The 25,257-nt window shown below is 37.1% G+C and overlaps 1 protein-coding gene across 1 annotated transcript in view; it reads left to right on the forward strand.

Annotated features, from left to right (window-relative positions):
• The window catches only part of ZNF385D (zinc finger protein 385D), a gene marked incomplete at its 5' end in the record, with an annotated part of 408,829 nt that overhangs the window by 279,597 nt on the left and 103,975 nt on the right, over window positions 1-25,257 (forward strand). The window lies entirely within an intron of this gene.

Raw genomic sequence — 25,257 nt, forward strand, 5'->3', positions numbered from 1 at the left:
TTTTATGTTAGTTTTGACTTTATAGAATCATGCCCCTTTGCAATTACTGTTTTATGCTTTTTTCTCCTTATTTACATGTACTCTAGATACAAAAAAAACCCTCTTAAGAACGTGTGTGCTTACCTGCTTTGAGAGACAAGAGGGGGTGGAATTTTACATTCTGAACCAACTCTAATTGACATGCAGAAATTTTAATTAAAATAATTAAGAGTAGTAAAGGAATATGTGCTGTCAAGAAAAAAAATATTGCAATCAATAGCAAATTTCTGTATTTAAATGTTTATTTTTTACCTTTCATAGACGTTAATTTTACTCTAAAGTAATTAAAATAAGCTAATTGTGAAAACTGTTTATACATTCTTGAATTCAAGAAATTCAGTGTTAACAGAGAAACTGCAAGCTACAAGTCTTAAAACCCACAGAAACAATATATCAATGAACTACTATTACAAGTAAACTTTAAATTTAAAAAGCCTGTAAGTATGCCACAAGGTTTTAAAATGTGCTGGGTTTAACCAAGGTAGTGATAACCCATTACAAAATGGATAGAACTTTAGACTTGTTTAGTGTGCATTAGAGTTCAGGTCTTTTAACCAGTTGTGCTTTGTAATCACTGTTTGTAGTTAATGCAATAGGCCAGCTGAATTTTAAAAATATATCTATTAGAATGTCTTATATTTTTCTTGCTCAGGATTTTCCGTGGTTCAGAGTCTTCAGATTGCTTTGCTAATTGTTTAATTATATAACTGAAATTGAATTTTTATGATGAATGTTAATAATTGTTAATCCTGTGCTACTCCATAAATTTCCAGCTTCTTTCTTCATACATAAACTGCTTTGCTACTATAATTATTTTGAGGGAGAGGTGGATAAGCCATGCTTATATTAATTCGGAAGTAAGAAAGTATAAATAGACTTGTATCAAAACCATGTTATTCCTGAACATTATCTTAGTAGCATATAATTTGGTAAGAGCACTGGTAAAGTGAGCCTAGTTTTCAGGAGTGAGACTTGAAGCCCTTTTTAACAGCACTCTGAAATCTGTTCCCATGCAAAATGCTGCTTCCTGTGATGAGTGGCCATCTGCCAAGTCCACCTTTGGCAGATATGTCAGTCCTGAGTGTGAGGATGCTGTCATCAGAGCTGCTGTCACCTGCCTTGCTGCTCATAGTTTATGCCTCGCTAAGTGACCTTTGCCTCCTCATCATGTGTGCTGACATGCAGCGTCATCCTCCGTGCTCCCATTTTCTTTGTGAACAGCACATTATTGAACACTGCTATGTTTAGCTCATATGCCAGCCATGGTTAGCAGCAACCTCCAAATGTATAGAGTAGTTTTGCACGCTTCCAGAAATTCTCTCCAAGCCAACAAAACTTTTGGGGGCACATCAGCTGCTGACTGTTATCAGCCCAAGAAGAAGTTAACCCACGCATCATGTTAGGCTTTAAACACAACTTCTGACAGGGGCTTCAGTATGTGAATGTGAGGCAGAAAAAAGGATTTAATAAAAAAATTATCTTTGTAAATGTGGCTCTTCACGGTTGACTGCAGCTGTTGATGATTCTTTATCTTCATAGACTACACTGGCAATCCTATGCAGTGTCAGTGGAGAATCATTTATGCTCTGTGGCTAAACCCAGGTCAAGCAAGTGGTCCATAACAGAACACCTGAACTGGAAGTTCTCTCTTGTGTTGTCAATAAGTTAGCATTTCCCTTGACTGAGAAATCAGGGTCATAAATTGAGTCATAGGAAATGGATTTCTAAAGACCTCTTGACCCTCACAGGAACAAATTCCACAGGAACAAATGAGTTTGGCAGCATGTCTGGACTACTTCTCAAAAGGCTGGAGGGAAGTCCAAAATTTTGGCCACTTCTTGGCTATTTTTAAACAGCCTTCACTTGAAACAGCATGACCAAGGGGAAACTTGAATAAAAGTTCAGACATATTTCAGAGAAAATAAGTAGTCCCTCGCAATCCTAATTAGCGTGAGAGTTTAGTTGTGATGGACATAGGCATCTGAGCTAATCAACCTAAGCTTCTTCACAAAATATAATGGAGAAAAATCAGCAATTTCTTCAAGTTATGCATGGATAAAAATGCACAAAGGTAGCTTGCAGTGCAAGCTATATGTATACTTTAGCATGGAGTGAAGTGAAGTGAACCCTGAAAGTTCTCATTCATCTGTTCAGACTGTAATGAGGGACTGGCTCAGCTGCATCTACATTTAGATGAATCCCACATTATGGGACAGGTCATAAGCTATTCACAGCTCAAATATTAAATTCCACTCAGAAACCACATGACAGAAGTGCTGACATTGTGTTGTATGTTTACAGAGGAATGCTCCATTTATTAAGCAGTTATGCTTCTAATTTTATCTAAAGACAATCTCCAGGGAATTTGAGGATTCAGATGAACTGGATAGAAAGATTAGGAGAGGTGGAAGCAAGAATAACTCACCAGTGGAGAAAGTCAGACATGTACATAAGAACTGATAAAACCAAATACTATCCTTAAGTATTGCAAATAATCCTAGTAAGGTGTATTTTATAACATTTTTCACTCTACTTCAGCTTATTACAAACATGTGAAAGTTTTATTTGTTACTGATGACTTTGCTGTAAAATAAGCTCAGTTTTTGCTGGCTGCCTCTGAAGAAAACATTCAGCCCTGGTTTCCACAAAGTCAAAAGCTTTAACTGAAGCAGAGACTAGAAGAGATAACATGGAGTATGCAAACCTTTATCAGTTATATCCCCGGACAGAGGGTAGAGGAAAAAGAAAAAACTGAGTAACCTGAGAAAAATTAGGAAGATTATGTTTGAACCTTTGAACCATTCCATTTCAGGAGGAACATTTTCTATTTATAGGAGAAAGCGTAAAGCAAACATAGCAATTAACAATCTGGTTAGCTGAACATTTGTAGGTGCTGTGCTCTTAATTGTGAAGCAAATGGGTACCCTCAAGTCACATGTAAAAGGAAATTGTAACAACACAGCTGTTTAAGCTGAAAACAGCCCACTGGAACAGACCCTGAAGAATCCCAGGTTCACTGCAAGTTTATCTGATCTGAAAAGATGAATCAACCGGATGGGATTTAAATGGCTAAATTTTATTTAATGAGAGAAGCTATGGCTATAAATAATGTTTATCTAGCTCTTTAAAATACAATTTGAAAATTTTTAGAGGAATGGAAAAATAATTAAATTCCTCTGAAAATAGTTTGAGATCATTTAGCAAACATTTGTTATGTTTCTGCATTTTCATCTGCAGAGGGAGAAGCTGCAAGTCTGCATACACCTAAGAATTAGTTCTTAGAGATGCAAAGCTTTAACAGTTGTATTGTATGTACAGCATGTACTGCTCTTTGCATGTGAATGTGTGTATTCTATTCATGAGCCCATAGTTTGTTGCAGAGAAATTTCACAAGGCATCAAAATCTAGAACTTAATTAACTTGTAGAAAAATATTGATGGGTCTCTAGTCTAAGAGGAGATGCCTAGTTTTGCAAGGTATCACCATCAGCCCTAAGCTGATGGACCCTATGACAAAAAAAAAATCTTATGTAGACTTTTTGGTAGTCTCCAAAGCACAGATGCATCAGAAACTGGGTTTTGCCTATTTCCAAAGCTCTCAGAATTGTATACTTCAGTCTCTTGAGCAGGCGACAGAATTTAAAGTTTAGAAATGCAGGACATTTGCCATTACAAGGTAGAAAATTGGACAGTGCATTGCACTCCTTGTTTGTTTATTCTTTGAAGGATATGCTGACCATCTTTCTGAAAAAATTCTAAAAAAGCATTTTATCACACTTTGTAGTAGGAGCACAATCTGTAAAGGAAGAGGAGCACAGTGTAGAAGATCTGAATAAATGCTTGAGAACAGAAAGAGTGATGTTGCTTGAAAAGCTCCATCCCTAACTCCAAATGAAAGCCTTGTTGCTGATAGAAAATTTTCCAAATAAGCATGCTTTGGAAGGAAACATCACTACAATTTTTACTAGAAAAGTATGACTTGGAAGAGCAGGGGCAATGCCAGAGTTGCACTAAACATGGATGGAAAATGAACTGTTACCCTACAGACATGTTTCTCATGATCCATCTGTAGTATCCTTGTTCAGTTCCCTGATTTTCCTGTTTGCTTGTCCTATGCCAAAAACAACAATAATAATAATGCCCAGTGTATTATTAATAGCTTCTTATTTCACCTTCCCTGGTTATGGGAAAGGAGGAGGAGGAGTCAACAGTGTCCCTTGCCCATATGTTGGGGCTCCAGTGGTACCTTGGGTTAGAGTGCCAATGTGGTGCTCCTTGCTTCCTGAAAACCGCCCTGTGCAACAGCTCAGCAGCTTCCAGGGCAGCACAAAGGCTGCACTCTCTATTTATAGAGGTGAACCTTGTGTTTGTAGGTATAGTCTTCTCCTATTGTGGCCAGACTGTTGATAGAAATGGACAGTGCGGAAAACCTGCTTGCTGAGAAGCATTTCTGGGAAGGGCCATGCCAGGAAATGCAGAGAAAACCTGTCAGAAAGCTGTCAGAAGAGATTTAAAAAATCTTTTCCTTAGGCTCTTGTCCTGGATAGTTATTTTATCTAGAAGAGAGATATGTGCTGCAGAAATGATGTGCCAATTTTCTAGATGTTATGAATAAGAAGTAGTGTTTTGATAGTGAAGACTGGAGGAGGACTCTGAAATACATGTTGTTTTTTTTAAACATTATCAGCCTGAAATTTACAAAATAAAGTCAAGTCTTTTGTATGCCGCTACATAATGGTTTTGTTTTATTCTTTCTGACTTAATTGAGCAGAGTAGCATAACGAGACTATTTTTTCTCATATAAAATCCTTTCAAGTTCAGTAGTGATGACATGCTGTCAGAATGCTTTGTTTCCAGAAGAGGATAATCAGGCAACAACACAATGGCCTAAGTCTGATGTGAATCAAAATGGAATATTGCCTATATAGAAGAACTTGGCAGTAAAAATATAGTTTGTGCTGATTTTTAATGTTATTTCTATGAGAAGGTCCTTTATCAGGTGGAGAACTGTAGTGCACCAAATTTTTCATTTGTCAGACAGAGGGGATTATTGCTTCTGGGGCCAGTCTTTGAGCAACTGCTCATTTACAGGTAGCTAGAAACAGAGGGTTTGACTTTTTCATTTCCTTACATAGCGCTGCAGTTGAACTGTAAGATGGCTATACTCTTCTTTACAATCTATATCTCTATTGCTGTTTAGCTGAATGGTATTGAAAATAGGGAAAAATGCAAAAATAATGGCTGGGTTCAGGAATTCTTTATTATAATAGCATTTTCTTTGCTGCCCAGAATGCTTAATTAAGTCTGCAGGAGAAGTACAGGAATTAGGAAAAGAGCAAACACATCTGACAAAAAATTCTGACAATTCAGGTGTTTTATTTGGTGCTTGTAAAACAGGAATGAATCAACATCAGTATGAAATATTCAGTCATTTGAATTGGCCAGATTTATTTCCCATACACTTAAATCCTTAAGCTATACCCTGGGTTCTGTTTGAAATACCAGTAAAATACTGATTTCCTGATGCAGAGGAAAGATTTACAGCTCAGAAGACATCATGAAAATAAGCTTTTGTCTTTTTCCGGTTTTAAGTCAGATTAGCCTGGATTGAGATCTCTAGGCATACTCTGCCTCTTTTTATATATGGTCTATGCTCTATGTCATGCACAGGGAGGAGAGTTGGTACAAATAAGTGTTCCTGAAATGTTGTCACCTGTGATTGCACGGATGTTATTTCTGTTTGTAGTGCCTCAGATCCCTAGGACCTGTCTCCAGAGTCTTTGCTGTTATGTTCTTTAGACTTGATGCACTGTTAAGGAGCATCTAACCTTAGTCCCTTTGCAACCTCCTTTAAATGTTTTTTTTTTCCGTGTTTGCAACTTGTAGTTGGGCCTTAAACCCAGACAACAACAAAATTTTTCTTACCTTTCTCTTAGAATTATCTTATGTTGTAGCAGTGCTCCTGGTCTGTGTTTTGAATTGCTTTCATTGGGCCCATGTGAAGCTCATGAAGTCCAAGGCCAGGAGTAAGTTCATGCACCAGAGTCAGCACCATCCCTGGTAGCAGGACAGACTGGGGGCTCCAAGGACTGAGAGGAGAAGGACTTTGGGGTACTGATGCATGACAAAATGATCATGACCTTGCAATGTGCTCTTGCAGCCCAGAAAGACAGTTTTTAGCTGGGGCTACATCAAAAGCAGTGCGGCCATTAGGTCAAGGGGGGTTATTCCTCTCTATTCTACTCTCATACAACCCCACCTGGAGTACAGCATCTTGCTTCCAATGAAAGACAGTGATGTATTAAAGCAGGTTATGAGGAGGGTCAGGAAAATTGTCAGGGCAGTGGAACACCTCTCTTGTGAGAAAAGATTTGAGAGAGTTGGAGTTGTTCAGCCTGGAGAAGAAAAACTCCGGGGTGACCTTGTTGTGGCCCAGCAGTACTTAAAGGCACTTAGAAGAAAGATGGGGAGAAAGTTTTTATGGGGGCCTGTAGTGATAGGACAAGGGGAATGTTTTCAAAAAGAAGGAGAGTAGCTTTACAATGGAAGCAGTTGTTTACAATGTGAGCGGTGATGCATTGGAACAATTTGTCCAGAGAAGTTCATAGAATCGTATGATAATTGATTGGGCTGGAAGGAAACCTTGAAGATCATCTAGTTCTAACTCTCCTGCTGTGGGCAGGGGCACTTTCAACTAGACCAGGTTGCTCAGAGCCTCATCAAACTTGGCCTTGAATAACTCCCATGGGGCAACCTGTTCCATTGCCTTACCACCCTTACAGTAAATAACTTTTTCCTAATATCAAATCTAAACCTACTCTCTTTCATTTTGAGCCCATTCCTCCCTGTCCTGTCACTACATACTCTTGTAAATAGTCATGTCAGATCTTTCCTAAAAGTTCCCTTCAAGTACTGGAAGGCCACAATCAGGTCACCCTGAAGCCTTCTCTTTTCCACGTTGAATAATCCTGATTCTCTCAGTCTTTCCTCTCGGGAGAGATGCTCCATCTCTCTGATCAACTTGGCGCCTCTCCTCTGGACTCGCTCAAAGAGATCCTTCCTGTGCTGGGGACACAGAGCTGGATGCAGTGCTCCAGGTGGGGTCTCACCAGAGGGGAGAAGAGGGGCAGAATTCCCTCCCTGCCCTGCTGCCCACGCTGCTTTGGATGCAGCCCAGGATAGGACTGGCTTCCTGGGCTTTGAGATACCACTGCTGGGCCATGTCCAGCCTCTTGTCAGCCATCACCCACCCACAAGTCCTTGTCAGTGCTGCTGCTCTCAATCTGTTCATCCCCAGCCTGTGCTGATATCGGGGCTGCCCTGACCCAGCTACAGCACTTTGTTCTTGGTCTTGTTAAACCTCATGAGATTCCCACAGGCCCACTTCTCCAGCCTAGGTAGATCTGAGTGGCATCCTGTCCTTCAGGTGTGTCAACAGCATCACTTAGCTTGGTGTCATCTGCCAGCTTGCTGAGGGTGCACTCAATCCCTCTGTTGATGTAATTAATGAGGATCTTAAAAGACATTAAGTTGTATTGTATTATATTATTATTAAAGATATTACTTTGCAGATGCCCCATCACTGAAAATGTGGAAGGTCAGGTTCAGTGGGACTTAAACAACCTGATTGACGAAGGATGTCCTTGCCAAGGGCAGGATGTTGGACCTGACAACCTTTACAGGTTCCTTTCAACACAACCCATTCTCTCTGATTTACCACAACGTATTTGAGCAGCTTTAGGATTAGGTTCCACTTAGGGAATCAGCAGTCTCCTATGCTTATGATGAGCAGCTGTCACCTCCCATTGCATAGAATACAGTAGCCTTGAGACCTTCAAGGAGTTTATTGAGTACAATTGGGTAGATGTCATAAAAATATCAATTAAAAAGTTTTATTTTTATTTAAGTTAAATTTGTATCAAGGGTGCTCTGACCTTCTATGATTGCTTTCTGAAGAAATTCAGGTTTCTAGGGTGTGTATTCTCCTGGGAACCAAATAATAAGGTTAAGATAGCCTGTGCTTTTGTCGTTACACTTTGCTGAACATTATACCTATCCTTGAATTCATCTCTGTAACTGTAATGTGGATGCAAATAAAATACCCGTTTCCTGGTTGCTGTCCAATTTTTGGAGTATAATATGTGTCTTTGGTTAATCTGCTCTGATTTATCTGGCAGATTTATTTTGTGCAAGCATGTGTGAAACAGCATTGCCTGTGTTTGGCCTTCTGCACCTACCATCTCTCTCTCTTCAGTTCCATGGCCTCGTTCAAGGTCCTTACAGATTCCTCAGTGCTGGTGGTCATTTGGCCACCTGCAGATTGTATATACTTTTTGGGTGCAGGTAAGATGTTGCTCTTTTTGGAAGCTGAGCTTATCATAGATGCACTTTCATCCTCTGTTTGATAGCTCACAGTTTTTTCAGGATTTTTCACACAGTGTATCACTCTCCAGTGACTCAGCACCTTGTCTCTGAGGAAAAGATGTTTGTGCTGCTCCCCCTTGTCACATGAGAATGGGTGAACTTCTAACTATTCTAACCATTCTCTTCCAATTCTCATGTCCATAATTAAACAGGTCTGAGCCACAAACACCCTGTTTGTACAAGCTCATAACTCTGTTATTGTATAAATGGCCACAAAATAGGCCATGGAGTATAACTTGAAGACATTTTTGTAAGCAGTGTTGCAGGCTGGAAGTGATCTCTGGGAAAAGGACTACACATACCTAAAAATTACATACTATACGCTTTGTTTTCAGTGTATATTTAAAATTTACTTAAGTGGTTTCTTGTTCCTAAGGCAATAAACAGAATCTAAATACCCCACATTCTTATTTGCTTAGCTGGTGATTAGGAAGAGCAAAAGAATAGACTTTGAGTCATCTTGTCCTGTCTTACACATTTGCTGGAGGGCACTGCACTGTGAGCCAGCTTACTGTTGGAAGTCATAGTACCCAAGGCAAAGACAACAGCACAGCCTTTTATGGGGACTGAGGGTCCCTCAGGATTTTGCTTTGAATACAAGACATTTTCATAAAGGAAATTAAATTAAGTACTCTTCATATTTGTCAAGTCTTGATGAGTGAAATTACTTAAGACTAAATTTTATAACGCATTTTGTAAAACATTTTAAATAGTGTTTTAATCGGTTGATGTTTACACCCTTTGCCTTAACAGCACTCAGATGAAAAAGATCAATGATTATTTTATTCTGCAAAGACTATAAAAATTTAATGGTTCGAATAATAAGTATAACTCATAAAATCTACGGTTTAAATATGGATGGTTATTAACCTGTTTTTAAAAGCTGCAATTAAAGTGAAAAGGAATTACTTAAAGCAATCATTTTATTACTGTAGTCTGAGGATGAAAAAAGTGATAAAATTCTAAAATCACTGTTATTTCTATTGATGAGACAGACATTTGGAAAGATTTAAAGTAAGGCATGAATTTTTTCTAACCTTAGGTACACTTGTGTTTCTAACATAGATGAATAACTATTTGCAGATTTTTTTTTTTTTATTTTTTTTATAACAGCCTGCAACATGTTCTTAGGAATTTCAAAGATATCTTGAAAAAAGCATGAGTTTACAGGACAGGTAATTTCACAGAGAGTAAATGCATTCCTAAACACCGTTACTTCATTAATTGTTTATTCATAGCATGCAGTAACAGTGCTTCTACTATTCAAGAATGTGCCTTAAAACTCATGCACACTTTTATCCTTTATGATAATGGAAAATCTGGGACTCTTTTCTACTCTTTTTACTCACAGTACTTGGAGCTGGTAAAAGGCACATGCTGAAGAACTCATTTAAGTCTTTGCATGTTGCACTCTCCGATGAAATATTTCTCTAATGTCTGTGTCCTGTCTAATTTATTTTATTCTAATATTTTTTGATACGGGAAGAAAATCCTCAAGGGTCATATGTTGGACTTGTACAGTAAAATTGGATATAGAATTCCAGATTCTCATGCTCTACTGTTTTTCCTGGCATCCTTCCTTTTAGCTCTAGTGAATGCTTAAAGTAATCCTATGTTAATATTCATATAGATTAAACTGGTAATCAAAACAATTATTTAGAGAATAGTACAAAACCTTGTATTTCCCAGGAAATCTGTGTTTCTCTTTTAAATGCATTGGTTTATGTAAAACAGATGAGTATCAAATGCTTAATATTTCAGAGAATACAAAGCAGAGTTTTTCTAGTGAACATTGTTTTTTCCAGAATTAAATGTTTTGTGATTTCACAAGTAAAAAAAGTTTTAAATAGCACATTATATTTACACATTTTTAATAAGAAACTAGAAGAAAAATTTAAATAGATTGTGTAGTTTCCTTACACAATAAAAACAATTATGTTAAGAACTAAATGTAAAAGCTGTCATAATGACTCACAAAAGAAGACTAAAGAGTCTACAAGTGAAGGAAAATGGCAGATAAAAGAATAAATTTATATAGGAAAGAGACCTTCTTAATTACAGTTAGAGATAGTGTAAAACCAGCTGCAAAGCTGTCTGGGAGAAGTTTCTTTCTGTAATTTCCTACTGTGAAACTGCCAGGATGTTTGAATGCAAGAGAGACCAATTCTAATGAATGGAGACCATGGAAAGAATTCCTCAAGTTGAACATAATAGGCCTGTGAAAGGAATACTGAAAGAAAATTTTAGGGCAACAGTGTTTATTTACTTCATGAACATTTGTCAAGAAAATAGTAAAAAGGTGTAAATCTGCAGCCTTTACTTCTTTTATTCAGGTCCAGTTTTCATTAAACTTATCTGTAGCCCACCATGCCCATGCTTTGTTAAAAATCAAAATGCCAGGACTAAGTCAAGCATTATATGTGCCTGCTCTGACAAGTTACAGAAGACCAGAAGAGCTGAGAACACAAATAGCAATGCTTGCCAGACTATGCCTTTGGTGAGGTATATTTTAGGAAGTTCTTGAGCCAAATGTGTTGTCCTGGCATGTGCTAGCCCCCCATGAGGTAGCGTACTTAACTGGATGGAATCAGCAGGAGAGTTTGTTTATTTTAACTCTAATGTGGTAATTTGAGTTTTCTCATTCCCTTCCCCAGACAGAGCCTAATATATCCAAGCAGAGAGATACACAGGAAGATTTCCTTGGGTAACCTAAGTAGTAGGAAGAGATGAGAACATATGAACTTTGACTTGCTATAAACAGTAGAAGTCTAAGTACTATTTTTAAGGTGCTATGCTCGTGGGAGCTGCAAGTGGATGAAGAAAAAAAATGTACATCACCTTACTCATATTTTTGTGTTTGTAATGGACTGATTTACTAATGGATCTGACCCATTACATTATTGGTATTGCTAGGACTCAGATGACCAAGATAAATCACAGGGTTGATGCCTGAGTTAATTATAGCAGTGCCCTCCCAAACAGCACTATCAGCTCTGGGAGGCAGCAAAAGCTATTGTTGGCCTTGGGAAGTAACATGAGAGAGTGGTGCCTGGGAGAGGAGAGGCAGTGAGGAGACTGCCATTTCCAAGGGATTGGAAAATACTGGCTCTGTGGTGTTTGGCAAGGAAGAGAGGTGTGAAGACTAGCAGAAGATTTTCAAGAAAAGAGACATATCTCAGAACAGGTATTTGAAACATGCATTTGCTTAGCATACACACACCCTCATAAAAGTAACGGTGGAAACCCTACAAAGTGAGTTAAAATACCCAGTTTCCACTTAGAGTCCTTCTGTCCTTGTTCCTGGCAGGAGCAGGTATTTACCTTTTTGCCTTCAGGCTTTTCCTAGGAATTTATTATCTCCTGAAAGTTTTTGAGGAGAGTTTGTTATCTCTAAATCTCTATCTTTGTTTTTAGGGAAGCTATTTGAAACCTAATTATGTTTTTCTTCTAAATTTGAACCAAAAGAGAGAAATTACCTTGGTACTTGTTGAAAATGTCTCAAACTGAACTACAAACAACCACATAATTAGACTCTACATATCTAAAATCAGAGAAAATCCATGTTTAAGAACAAACCCTTAGATACTCTAAAATATCAGAGCAGCACACTGTTCACTCTGTTCTTTGGTAAGGATTCTCTGATAAAGGGGGATTTTTCATAAATTTCTGTGTGTAGAGAGCACAGCATATACTTTGGGTCTGAACTGCCTTCGTTTTCCATTAAACAAAACAATAAATAAAGGTAAAGTCTACTTCAGCAAGTACTGTGTGTTAAAATCCCTATTTAATGTCTCCTATTCTCTTCAAACTGACTGAGTTTCTAGAACCTGAAGAAATGTCTGTTTCAGATTACACTGAATTGCAGAAAAACTATGGGTCTGAAGATTAGTTTGTGGGTGTTTTTTTCATTTGGTAGAACCCCAATGTTCCCCATTCAGTTGATTGGAAAAAGTTTTCTCACTTAGAATTACCTCCTTTAGCTGTTTCTTCAGAAACCACTGCAACGTTTTAAAAGGAGCTTCAATTTTTTTTTTTTAGAATCTGCTGTGATATGGCACATAAATTGATGCAGACTCTGAGGGTAAAGGGTTCTTTCTGTGAGACACTAAATTTAGCGTCCCTTGAACAGCTCAGGTGAAAGAACAAAAACCAAAATTCTGTGGTTAATGGCATTTGTATTAATAGAAGCAAATAATTAACTTTTAATATAAACAATCAAGGAATAGTGAATTTTGATAAAATTAAAACTTCCTTTGTTTCAGTTCAACGAGAAAAAGGCAGAACATAACCAACTCAGTACTCAGAAACACAGAACATGCAATACATAAAATGCGTTAGGATTCTCATCCTTACTCATTTGGTGACTTGATTAATATCTCTCCTTAACACTAGTTTGACTCCCAATAAAACACTCACAAGAAATATTTTATTTGTGTTTCTTAAAAAATAATTTTTTCAGACCAAATCACAGCAGGAGGAAGGCTGTGAAGACCAACTTCAAGTTCATTAGTTAAACATCTAAAGCATTTGTCAAGTTCTTTAATAAGACACAAGATTAATCAGCAGAGCAAAAAGCCACTTAATACTGCAATAATGTATTATTTAGCCTATAGCTTCTTTTAAATAAGAGGAGGATTAACGAATATCTACTGTGGTCTTTAGCTGTCATTGACAACATTTAAGTCTTTAACCTATGCAGGGTTTTAAGGTGATTATATAATCAGCAGGTTTTTTGGTTTTTTTTAGGTGGCTACAGCTGTTGGTAAGCATGCATTATGTCAGGCTTCCAAGCCATGCTAAGGACTTATATTTTTGCTAGGCTTTTGTCATGTTATAGTATAAAAAAATTCCTCAGTTTCAAAGCACAGAATGAGAGAAAAACACCAAGTCTTAAAGTTTTGTTGAGGAAGAACAATCTGGCTGATGGGGATGGTTTTTAAAGGGATTGGCCATTTTATTGGATAAAAGTTGCCAAACTTATGGATAGCAGTAGTAAGTGGGTTTTGAACTTGAAGAAATTCTCTGTGATAACAGGAGCTGGAGGGGACTTACTTTCAGCTTGGGAATTAATTTGAATGTTGTTTGTAGCCACCTCCAACTCTAGATGATAAGATAGCCATACATTGTTTTTCTTTCTTCTCCTCATGTTTTCTGAGCCTGAAGTAGCCTCTTTGATGTATTTCTTCCTCAAGCCAGCAATACTGAAACATGTGGAACAAAAGAAAATCTGTTCAAGTTAGTCTAATGAGTTTCAACCTAAAGGTTCAAGTTGACACTATAGTCTTTTAAAACACATACTTAGGCTTTGTTTTATTTGATCTCATTTATCAGTCATTAATTTTGCACAACAGATGCAACCCTGAGTAACTTAAATTTGGCTTTACCATACATCTTTTATCTTACAATGTAATTACTACCAGTCCCTGGTTTACAGGTTACTGAGAAGGTCTGTGACTATTGGTCATTTTCTTAATTTTCAGTTGATTCCCTCATCTGGAGCAAGTTCAGAAAATGTCTGCACTCTTTGCTGTGAACAACTTAAGCAGGCTGGCAGAGATCAGTAACTTCAGCAAAATGCTTCTTGACTGGTTGTGTGGATTGTTTATCCCCATTAACTAATGACAATTCCTAGGGCCTGGTTAAGCTTTTTTTTACTTTAGGAAAGTAATTTCTCCCTTTTAGTGCTCTGATTTACTTTCCATTTCTCTAACAGGGAGTGATAGTGCATTCATGCCCTTAAGGCTCTGTTTTCATGCTCTGGTTGTGTTTTGAAAACCAGGCAAATATTCACAGAAGGCTTAGAAAACAAAATGTGCCTGAAGAGTCTGAAAAGTGAAAAAGGTTTACAGATATGTACCATATAAAAGTTTTTAGGCTTCTATCCTATGTGGATATGAGTTACTACTCCCTTATGTTTTCCCCCTAAATGCTACAAAATGTTTATTAGTGTTGAGCAGTCGGGGTTTGACAGTGATGACTGCTTGATGCCATCACCTAATTTTTTTCATGTGAACATCTATCACAGCTATGCTTAAGGTGAAATTATTGCTTCAATGCCTAAAGGCATTTTTTTCATTGCTCTATCCGGATTAAAGAAAAAAATAAAATTAGGGTTAAATCCTATTTTTGTTGTTTAATCTGCTACACAGCCTCACAGATCCATCTCTGGATAAACACATAAAAATAATTCATTAAAAGTAAGCATTTTTAGGTTTTTAATAAGTTTGCATGGAATTGATTTACTAAAGAAATCTACTGGTCTTTCTAGATATTGAATAGTTCTCCTTCCCTACAGTTTTTGCCTCTATCACAATGTTTTCCCTGGAAGTATGTGGCTCTAACTACTGAGATTTTCTTGACTTGGTTTTCATATCTCACTTCTATTGCAATCACTGCCTGGCTCCTCCTTAGACAAATGGTTAAATGAAATATTTCAAATATATTCAGATTTGGTCTTCTAATCAGTATTAAGGAACTCAATTAAAGAAGCAAATTAGAATATTTGATCTATGAAGACAAATGTCTTAATCCAATTGTGTGTTAGACATCAAATGCATATTCATGTAATGATTTAAAAAGGAAGGTGGCAGAGGTCAATAAACTTAATGATAGAAAGAACAAACAATTAGCCTGCCATAGACTTGTCTGGCATTTACTTGGAAAAAATAGAGATATAGTTTTGGTTCAGAGTGAAAAAATAATGTTGAAATAAATTATCAATATTTTCTTTACTTTCAGCTAGAAATTTACTGTTATTAAATAAAATTTTTACCCAAAATGATAATGCCACTTAAAAGATCAGTGCTGCAAATTAGTATAACTATTTTAGAAAAGTTTGAGATATTTAACTTGAGACTCTTGTGGTACAAAGACCAAAAAAAATTCTGGTTTTGTTCTTTCATCTCTACATACTTGGCAGTTCAAGCACGTGCCAAAGTATGCTTCTAAACCCCTAGCATAGGAGGATATAAACAAATCATTCTGTGACCTTTCAGAAATTTAAGTTAGAGTGAATGAGGTGTATCTGACCGAAATTGATGTCTAAAAGAAAAGTGTCCAATCTGTATCAACCATTCAGCTCTTTCCAGAGTAAGGCAGAAAGATGGGTAGCCACAGAAACCAACTTATCCCATCTGAGATGCTTACCAGGGATGGCATTAATCATTTGCAGGAGGCACTTGCCATCAATAAATTCTATGCCAACTGCGCTGTCTTAAAATGCTAAACTTAAAGTAGCCAGTTGACATGGGAAATTCTGCTTATAACTTAGGAAAAATTTTTTTCACAGTAAGTGTGGTCAAGCACCATACTGGTTTTCCTCTGTGGATTCTCCATCCCAGAAGACACTCAAAACTTCACTGGCCAAAACCTGGTGTGAGGGCCTGGACAATGCTGCTGGTTAGCACTGCTCTGAGAACAAAGGATGTGGAACAGATGACAGGCAGAAATGTTTTCTTAAACTAAACCCTCTTGTGAATTCTAAAGGCATTGCAGCAAAACAGAGACTAAGACTATTGTGTTTAGAGGAGATAAGGAATGATGAAAGGGAGGTGATGAAGAAACAAAGCCAGAAGGGTTTTGTCCAGCCTGAAATGCTGCTGAATACTGTGGCTCAAGCAATGCAAGATTGATACGGAGAAGTAATATTTTATGTTAGAACAACAAGCTTCAAGTGCCCCCCTCTCCTTTTCCCCTCCTTCACCTTCTCCTTCCCTGCCCCCCAGCCCCTGCCACCTTCAATATTTAGCTCTGGCTGGAACACAAGTATCAAAGAAAAAGAGGATGAGAATAGAATTAAACAAGGTTTATGAAAAATACATTTTGATATTCTAAGATTGACCTTTGTTTAAGACATGCTTTCCCCAAGTTTGTAATTACTGCATTTTTGCTTTTTTTCTTCAGACACCTAAAATGTGATTTTCAGTAATCATACTCTTGATTAATCTCTGGCTAAAATTTTATAAACTAATGTAGGAGAATGGAGGGTAGGAGTAAAAAAGATATCAAACTCATGGGTTGAACTGCCTCCTATCTGAAGGATGACTCTCAAGTAAAGTTGCGAGTCTTAGGACTGAGATCTAGGAACACTGGCTAGATTCTGTCCAAGCTTGGATGTATAAGTGACTTGATTTAAAACCTGTTGGTTTCTCTGTATTGTGACAGAAAAGGAGAAGCAATAAGGTAGGGTTGAAAATGTGTGGTTCGTATTAAGCTGTGATGTCATTCCCTGCTGGATATTTACAAATTGTTTTTTCATCAAGAAAAGACTGCTCCTTGTTAATTGAAGTTAAGTTTCAGCATTAAATTAAGGAATAGTTATTTCCAAGGGTTTTTTGCCTTGAAAGCAAAAGAAATTAATGCTGCCTATATACAGTATTTCAACAGTCACACAGTTGCTTGAGCAGAACGTATGCTGGTTGAATGCTTCAATTAGACAGTGAGATGTTCACTTTGGAAAATTCATACTGTGAGGGAGAAGCTCACAATTAGAGCTTACAGTTTAGTCTGCATGCTGCTTGCCAAAACATCTGATGCAAAATGATGTCTTCTTTTGACATTGAGTGAAATTTAATTCCTTTGATTAACCTATTTTCCTGCAGTTTAATAACATTACTATTAAAATTCTGGAGGTTTGTCTTTTATGCATTGGTATGGGTGTGCATTCCTGTTATTTTCCTTCATAGTGAAACTGAGTTTTGATGTCCTAACCACTGATGGAATATTCCCTTCTGATACTGTTACTGTTCCTTTCAAAGGGCTGCCGTGTATGGAACATGCCAACCCCATCAATCCTCTTAGCACTCAGCAATGGTTTGTTTAAATACTAATGCACAGGAGTAAGGACTAGAGGCCACTGCAGTGGGTGATGCAAATACCCTCCCCTTTTAGATATACATCCACAAAGAAAATTTAAATTTATCACAGTGTGAGTTTGGCATGGCCATATAAATACAAACAACGAACTGCATTCTCTTTTTCTGTAGAATTTTAGTCAAGAAATTTACTTTTCTTTTTATTCCTAAATACAATGGCAGAAATAGCTAAGGACTTCAGGACAATCCATTCTTGTAGTATATTTTTTCTGCAAAGAGATGGGGACAAACCTCCATGCTGGTTTGTAAAACTTGTTGCTAGTTCTTCTAGTTTCTGAACTCCTCAGTCTTCAATGATTGTATGCTTCAGCACCCTGTGTACCTCATTTTCTCTTTGATGGCTTAATTGAGGTGGAAGGACATTGGCATTTATTTCATGTCCTACGGGAGATAAGTGTTTGAGCAGGAGATTGACCTAAATTCCTCTAGACTGTGTGGTATCTGCTTACTGCAGGCACTTTTCTGCAGTGGGATGAGGTAGCTGCCTTTTCCTTTCAAACATAAGACTGTGATGTGAAGTGGACATCCCAAAATGGGTCATTGTCAGTTCCTCAAATGTAGTACCCATCATTTTAATGCGATTTAAATCAATTGTCTCCATTGCTCAGTGATACCAAATATTCTTATGTACTCTGGAAATTACTTAAAGGTTTAGATACATCAACTATGTCTTTCTTAGTAATTTTTAAGTAGCAATGTTGGTTGTAACTAATTATATTCTGTTTAATGTATTTTTAGTTTTAAATGGTTACCAGAGTCTGTTAACAAATAGAGTATTTTTGAGTACCTGTGGGCAGAGGACTAATGACGGGACGGTATTATATTTAACTGTACATATTTTTGCCACATAGTGGTTAAAATGTTAAGTGTTTGTATCAGCGTCCATTATAACTTCCTAGCATTTCTTCAGCCTCAAGTAGAAGTCGTACATCTTTTCTGGAACAAAGATTTATTAAGTGCTGTGCCAGGATTTATTAATGGCTGTGCCAAGTAAAGACAATTAAATGAAAACAATGAAATAGCTAATAAAAAAAAATTTTGCTGAATAAATAGTGAATTGCCAGCAAATGAGTTCTGTAGGAACCAGTTCACATTTCTCAATCCAGAATATTACTGGAGTTTAAATTTAGGGTGTCATAAGTTAGCCACTTTCTAACTGGGTCCCAAATTGAGCCATTATGACAGAACACATTACAAGAAAATTCTTTCATTGAGAAAGAATTAGTATAGAAATTATGGCATAGGCATTTTAAGTGTATAATTCTGAAGCGAGACTTTCAGTAAACTGTATTTTGCTTTTGAATTACCATTATGCATTTTATTTAGCATGCTGGTCCTTGAAGCAAGTGTCATATCATCTGCTCTGTTCCCTGAAATATTCTTACAGAACATGCGTTGGGACATAAAGCTATCAGATCAAAAAATTTTGATGGCATCTTCTTCTTAACTCAAATGTATTGTCCAGGAGCTCATATGAAATGAATTTTGATGTAATATTAGTGTAGCTTGATTTATTTTATGTCCACTTTGCTTTACTATTAAAAAAGAGCCCCTTGGTCCGTATTGAAATAAATGTAGGCATTGCTGGATGACATTGCTGGATGGGAATTATGTAATCACTGAGTTTCCCCCCTCTAATCCGGTCACCTAAGTAAGAAAGGATGGACTAATGCATATCTCTTAAATTTTTCATTAGGAGTAAACTAGACAAGGTGATTGTGATAAAAGCCTGTTTGGAAAAGGAGTGCATTGCAAGAAACTGTATAGAGAACAGTAGACAGAAGAATGAAGGAACAGGCAGTTCTGACCCTAAGGCAATTTTTCCTCTTCCTCCAAGAACATTAAAATAAAATCTTGAGAGTTTTCTTTCAATCTACGCATTTGTTATATCTGTGCATATGAAATACTGTATCTCTGAGGCTACTGGTTTCCTATGTTTTTGTGTGGTAGTTAAGCTCTAGTATTATGCCTTCCTCCTCCTGAATCTCACAGCAGCATGCCCCTTTTCCTTCTTGCTAACCTCATTAATATGTCATCATCTGGCACCCTTCAGTTCCTCATCTTCAAAACGGGCTCCTTGTCTACAAGGTCCTCCTCCACTTCATGAGTACCAAGGATGTGACAGTGCCTCTGTCCTACCTTTTATATAACTAAATCTCTGTGTCTAGTAGAAACAAGCTCAGGATGTACAAAGCCCCCTGAATTCTGGCTGATTTTGGTATAATAGTTCTCAAACAGGAGAAAGAGAGATATTATTACAGGTGGTGAGTCAGAAGGGATAGGGAGAATTCTACATCTCTCAGATTGGAATTGTGTGTTAGTACTCACAAACCCTGGGATCTCTTCAATCATGTTTTTCCTGTAAATCTATGAGCTAAAGTGCTACCTGCTGCTGAAGAATAGAAAGTCTTACCTCAATTTTTATAGGAATGTTTTGTCTCCCACAGTAGCAAAAGTGGACTTGTGTCATTTAACAGTGTAAACACTGGATGGCAAAAAAGAGCAACTGTCAGCAGAAAATGAGATTAAAACAGATTTAAACACAGGATACAGTATGTTGGTGCCACTTCTTTCCAAGTAACCCTTCAGTGATATTGTAGCATTGGAAAATTGTTTGATCTGTTGTCACTTAAACAGGATTATGAACTCTTCCCAATTTATGAATAATGCTCAAGGAAAGAAAAAAATAGTAGGAAGACAAAAAGTCACAACCAGAAATCAATCACAGGTGCTTTGGAACAGGAAATTTTATATAAGGCTGTGGAGAAGCAATATTATTTTGTATGAATATTATATTTAAGGTTATCTGCTTGGTATTATTCTGGCTGCTCAATAATGAAAGCAAATGAGGCTTCAAGGGAGGAATAGGTATTGAAGAAAACAATGAAGGATATACACTTTATCTCTAGAAAGTATATTGAGGCCCCTGACTGAAAAAATGATGAGCTTGTCACCAGAAAATATTGATGTTCCTGTTGCCATCTCAGTTAACAAGCTTGTCTTGTTACAAGCTAGCATCTAAGAGCAAAAAAATATTTAAGACGCTAAAAAATCCTTCTTAGAGAAAAGGTAATGGAACAGAGAGCAAGTACTTTGACACATTCTTGTGGAAAGTTTAGGAGGGAAAGTGTAGCAGGAAAACTTGTCTCTCCTGGCTCAGTGACCTGGTTTCAGCTGTGATAGAACTAATTTTCTTCCTCATAGTATAGTCCTGTATTTTGGATTTAGAATGAGAAAAGTTTCGCTGACACACCAATGTTTTGGTTATTGCAGTGCAGTGCTGACACTAAGTCAGAGATTTTTTAGTTTCTCACGTTATTGTGTCAAAAAGGAGGCTGAGGATGCATGAGAAGTTAGTGAGGGGACACAGCTGGAAAAGCTGACCCAGCTGGTCTAAAGGATATTCCATACCATGTGACATCATGCTGAACAAGAAAACTGGGAGAAGTTGTCTGAGGCATGGCAGCTTGCTTCCTGGGGGCAGGCTGGGCATTGGGCAGCTGCTGGTGAGCAGATGAATTGTGCATCATTAATTTTGTGTATTCTTTTATCTTTATATGCCTTCCTTTTCTGTCTTATTAAACTGTACTTATCTCTGCCCCTCTGTGTTATCTTTTTTTTTTTAATTCTTTTCCCTGTCTCACTGAGGGAAGGTGAGCAAACAGCTGTGTGGTGTTTAGCTGCCTGCCAGGTTATACCTGGGGTTGGGTGCTGCTTCCAAACAGGTAACTGAATTCTCTAGGAAGCACCGAGGTAAACCTGAAAGTCAAATCTGCAGACTTTGGGCAGGCTGAATGATTCCTTTTACCTGCGTGAGCCTTTTGGCAAAGGATGTCCCTGTGCTGTTGAGGAACTGTTTGGGGCCTCTTAGCAGCTTCTGTCATGGGCACCTGAGAGGACTTTCAGGAGCTGGTCAGCGCCCATAGGTGTTGTGTGACAGTAATGGCAGCAGTGAGACTCAGTGTGTTTATTTGAGTCACTGACATCCACCCCGAGGAAAGTGAAAACCAAAGCGCTTGTCGCCTCAGAGGTGCATTTGGGAGTAATTGTAGCTGTCCCCAAGGAACATATATTGTGGAAACAACTTTTTAAAAATGCTTTTTGAAGAGGCAAACTTAGATGAGAAGATACATAGAGTGACAGCTTCCCTGGTTTTTTAATGACTAAGGCAGAGCTCAGTACAAGAATAACTAGTAGATGCTTGAGCAGTAGGTCTCAGATGAAAGCTCTTATCTCCTGATGAATTTTATCCTTTACAGGACTTTTTTGGGGCTTATTTACCATAAGGAGTTCTTTCACCCATCCATTCCAGTGCTTAGTTTCCACTACCTTGAGCTACCATCCTCTCATAATTAAATTGCTTAATTTAGCAGATTCATTACTGAATTATGAAATCAAAAATTTTTCCCTCCTGCAATTACATCTATGTTTTTGTACCATAAGACAGTGAACTTTTTTTCATTTATTTTGGCAAATGCAGATTATCCATAAAACATCAGTCTACCACCATATGTAATGCAAATTGATGATGCCTTACTTAATTACTTAAGATTATTAAGTTTAAAAATTAGACGTTCATAACAGCATTTGTAGGACTGCAAAGCCTTTGGAAGGGCCAAACTCTGATTGTTTCACATTGGTTGAAACAGTGTGGCCATAATGTGGCAACAAGCTCATAATGTATATTAAAATGATGAAGACTCTTTCTAGTTTATGCACTAGCTAAAAACTTGCTTTTCACACTGAATGAGAATGAGCCCCTCTTTGTCCAGCTTTTGGTAGAGTTGTCTCAAAGACAGCATTCAGATAAAGCACTAAAGGATAGGATGTTAAATTGAGGAGGATACAGTATGGACTTTAGGCCTTCAGTCTTCGAAGTATTTAAGCATGAATTTGCACATCAAAGGTATGCACAATGACCTGCTACCCAGCAGCTTCTGGAGAATTAGCACATTTCATTATAAATGACTAAAAGACTGAACTCCACTGTCAGAATAGTCAATCCAGCTCTATTGCTAACATAATATTCACTTTTAAAAGGAAGTAACTAAAGAGATTGAACCTTATTATCATGCAATTGTCTTATTTATCTTTCTTTTGTATTACAAAAATATTTGTCATTGGCATGGTGTTTGGAGATAGTTTTGCATGGTGTTTCCATTTGCTTTAATTTTAGGTCAATAAATACACCCCTAGAAAAGAGCTTCATTTCCTTTCTATGAAGTTCAGAGCAAAATCATATCATTCAATATGTTAATAATTTCCTAAACAAAGGGGTTACAGTGGGGAAGCCTGCCAAAATCTTCAGTGTAGAAGCACCACTAGCCCCTGCAATAACATGCCTAATGCACTAGCATAGAGGGCACCAGAGAAAAGCTTTAAAGTGTGTGGTCGTGGCTTGTTTTGTGGTTTTGATTTTCCTTAATCTGAATATGCTTTGAAATCAAAAGCATTAAAATAATTTTTTGAAAAGCATTGATTTGAATAGACATTATATGTTGTATTTTTAGTAATATTGCAAATGTGCTAGCCTGTATAATGAAAATATTGGACACCTACTTTATCATTTACTGCAAGGCAGTCAGATCCATCCTGAGGGGATTTATCTATTATCTCATTCAATTCCCTCAAAAAAAAATGAAATTATATATTTCTCTTTGTGCTCTTGAAGCAGCAAATTCACTAGTGTATTGTATTTTTTGATACTGGGTTTATAGGCTTTTCCTTCTTTTCTCTGCAATCTTATCAACTTTTATGAATCAGTATTTTATTCTAGCAAACTTCTCTTGCCCTTCTACCTAAAATTTTACAGTCCACACAGGCAGTTCTGCATTTTGGGGGGGTCCCAGTGGAGTGACAGAGGGAGGAGAGCATATACACAAGAGAGAGCATGCTAGAATGCTTAGCACTTATTCCTATAGCAGGAGAATGGAATTCTTACCAGTGTACAACACATTTTTGATAGCAATGTAATTATCATTCTCAAGAATTCAGGTTTTTTCCCCCCATGTGAAAATTAAATTATACTAAGTATTTGGGAATTAATTAAATTCTTACCTGATAATAATCTACAGTATGTTCAAAGTAGCTGTTCATGTAAGTTCTGAAGTTAGGATGTTTTTTATCACTGGCATCTTCCTAAGTTATAATAAAATGCAAATATCCTAAGTGTTGCTTTACAACTTCAATTTGAAGGCAGTAAGTTGTGGTTAGTGTGAATTGTCATGTTGGTATTATAAACTCAAGATTCATCATGATTGACATAGAAAATAAGTATGAAACTGAAGGAATGCCATTATTACATAATGAATCTCACTTATATAAATACCAGTAACATTATTTTTGCCATTTTTGGTTGTAATATAGCTTGTCGTAGTTATAGACCGTTTTTGGTCACGGTCTGGGAAGATTAAAATCAGCCTAATTCGATGATGTTTACTTGGAATAATACTGTTAGCAGGGATTTGAAGGATTAACTCTAGCTGGATTTTTGTAAGTATAAATTCAGAATGATTAACGTGTTGGTTTTCATCCTGTAAGTAAATCTAAAAATTGTGATATTCCTTTAAAGCCACTAACTGCTACTGCCTTTAGTGTAGGAAATACTTTTCACATGCAACAGTCACCATTAGATTTTGATTTTGATTCTACCTCCCACTTCTGTGTCTTCCTGTTCCTAGGGCCATTTTTGCAGGTGGGGGGATGAATGTTTCGAGGGGTTTGGGTGTTTGTTTTGTTTAAAAAAAAGAGGAGGCATATGTTAACCTCTGAAGCCTTTGGTATTCACTGTAAGATTTATTCTCTGCTCTTAGTTCCTGGTATGTGAAATGATGATGCATAGGTTCATAGGCAAGAAGATGAGGAGGATTTCAAAAAGGACCCTAAAGAGTTATGCAGGGCTGTTTGTGTCATAAAGTGAGGAATACAAGGGAGCTACAATAAGATTGCAGTAAAGGTTTTATAGGAGCACTTTTAAAAGTAATGCAAGTACTAAATGCATAAAATCAGTAATCAAGCTGGGAGCAGCAAATGTGCTATGTTATCTACAAAGATAACACACGGTTCTCATTTTTCTTACTAGCTAATTTAACTACCAAGCTTTTATTGCTGCTTCTGCTCAGTCCTTCCATTATTAGCTGAAGTTGAGATTTCTCACAAAAGTTCATCCTTGGCAGTAATAATTTGCTGTAATATAAAATAAATGACTTAACATAAAAGATTTTACTGATTGCAGTGCCAGTTGGCACTTTCTTTTTCTCTTTTGAAACGAGCACAACACATTGTCTGTTACAGCTGCACGGCTACCCTGTGACCACTCTGTGTTGCAAGTTTTAACATTACTGCTTCTGCATGTGTTTTTCCCCCATAAATTATTCTTTGCAGAAGAATGTTAATTAGTAACTGATAGATATAAAAATTGCCAGGGACAGCCCATTAATTCCATTTACCTTAATGGCACTTAGATCATAGCTTGCAGTACAGCTGTATTCAGACTGGATTATAAATGTAATTTTTTGCATCATTAACTACCCTGATTAATCTTAGACAGCAAAAGCATAATTATAGAAACACACGACTTACAATGTGCCAGTTTAAAGTTGTAGCTTTCTTCTTTTGTAGCTACATCAGTGTAAACAACATAGGGTTTGAAAATTTAGACTGAAACTGTTTTTCTTCATTTCTTAATAATTAACTTTTGCCTTGTAGCAGTAATTTCTCATTTCTGGTTTTACTTGGGGGCTCCTAGGTTTTATTTTGTTTGTTTGTAGTTTGTTGAGGATTTTGAAGTGCCTTTTGTAGCATGTTTTGCTTTTGACTGGTTCAATTACTGGATATTTGCATGGTAATTGACCACCATTAGGGAGGTGTTCATTCTGATCAAAGTGTATTAAGTAAAGCACATGTATTTTCTCTCTGGTTTC

This window comes from Fringilla coelebs, assembly GCF_963513975.1.
Source record: "Fringilla coelebs genome assembly, chromosome: 1".
NCBI lineage: Eukaryota > Metazoa > Chordata > Aves > Passeriformes > Fringillidae > Fringilla > Fringilla coelebs.